At 39.9% G+C, this 1687-nt stretch overlaps 1 pseudogene; it reads right to left on the reverse strand.

Moving 5' to 3' along the window:
- Positions 1-471: 471 nt before the first annotated feature.
- Positions 472-1687, reverse strand: part of LOC103733859 — a 6595-nt pseudogene continuing 5379 nt past the window's right edge.

Consider the following 1687-nt stretch of genomic DNA (forward strand, 5'->3'; position numbering starts at 1 on the left):
TTAGGACTTGTTGATCTTGAGGAAGACTAGAGCTCAGTTCTCAGCATATATGTCAGACAGCTCACAATTACCTGTAGCCCAGCTCCAGGGAAAGTGATGTTCTCTTCTGGCCTCCATGGGAACTTCCCACAGTTGAATGTACACACACACACAAACACACACACACACACACACACACAACCATTCTTTCAAAATCATTCAGAAATGAAATGAGCATTTTGAATGTGTTTTGCTTGAATTTTTATGCTCACATATTTTAGGACATTATTTCTAAATCAAAAGGTATCAAGGAAGAGTGAAATAAAATCAATGTACAGGAAATCTTCAAATCTTCAAATGGTAATTAGGTTACTTTTACTAATTTGATTCACAGACTTGAATACTGTGGGTTCCAGTTCTAAGGTGATTCTTCTTAAGATTGGGTCCTGTGACTCTGTTTTTCAGATACTGCAGCTGTTGTGTCCCTGAGTATTATTTCTTCAAGTCATGAAGCACATCTTGCTTTGTGAGTTTGGTCCATGCATCTGGGATTGTTCCTTTATTTGTAAATTTTTTCTCATATTTTTTTTCCAGATTTGATCTGAAGTGAGAGATAAACCATTTCCAATATGGCTGGGTGGATAAATCTGGGGTGATGCTCCATGTGACATAATCCCCTCCTGCCTGCCGGTAGTTCTTAAATGGGATTCGCCGACCATCATCCAAAACCATCACATTATCACTTGCTACAGAAGTAGAGCAACAGTCAATGGCAAAGTTGTTTGTTTTCTCCCAAGACCATCCATTCACAGCCTTAGGACGGTGAAATGGCACACTGTGGTCTCCATCATGTGTAGATATTGTGTTGGTACAAATTGCTTTGCACATGGGACATTGCTTCCAGCAGCCACAGAGATGTCCAGTGAGAATTTTCTCAATTTCACAAATCATGTCCTCTATAGGCTTACCTGAGCTGTCCTCTTCCACTTTCTTCATGGCGGGATCCAAAGCTGCACTCATGGCTTCCTTGAGAAACTCAGTATCATTTATCTCCTGATGTTCAATGGCTGTCAAGTCTCTTCGTGGAAAGATCATGTTTTTCCCCAGCTGATCACAGAACAGATCCAACCACCTGGATGCAGTGCTGCTTTTGTCTGGAGTTACTGTAGTGGACTCGTAAATGGCATTGCGGATGGCATTCTTGATGTCATCTAAACTCATTTTCATGGAAGCCTTTACTTTATCACCTTCATTTTCTGAACAATATCTTCTAATACAATTTCTGATGTAACTCTTGAAAAAAGATTCTGGATTATGAATATATTCCCAATAATTATCAAATTTTTCTTCTTCTGCCAGAAAGGAAAGAATGTGTTTCTCTAGGTTAGCTCTGTTTCCACTGAACTCAGGGCAGGTAGCTCGCATATCTGCGGCTATTTTAAGAACCATTTTCCCCCAGATGGAGGCAGAGGTTGCAGGGATGAGCTTCAGCCACAGAAAGTCAGCAAATGATTTGATAGAGGTCGCACCTTGGCAGGAAATTTTAAAACTCATGAAGAAATCATCTTTCTTGCTTTCCAGATAGTTCACAGGGTCATTTGCTCTTTTGAATGCCTTGTACAATTCCTTAAATCTCTTTTGATGCTCTTTGGAATAAACACACAGATAAGTCAATGCTGTAGTTACTTGTAGATGTATATCCTATCCC

The sequence above is a fragment of the Nannospalax galili genome, unplaced genomic scaffold, assembly GCF_000622305.1.
Source record: "Nannospalax galili isolate Female #2095 unplaced genomic scaffold, S.galili_v1.0 scaffold5556, whole genome shotgun sequence".
In the NCBI taxonomy this organism is placed as follows: Eukaryota; Metazoa; Chordata; class Mammalia; order Rodentia; family Spalacidae; genus Nannospalax; species Nannospalax galili.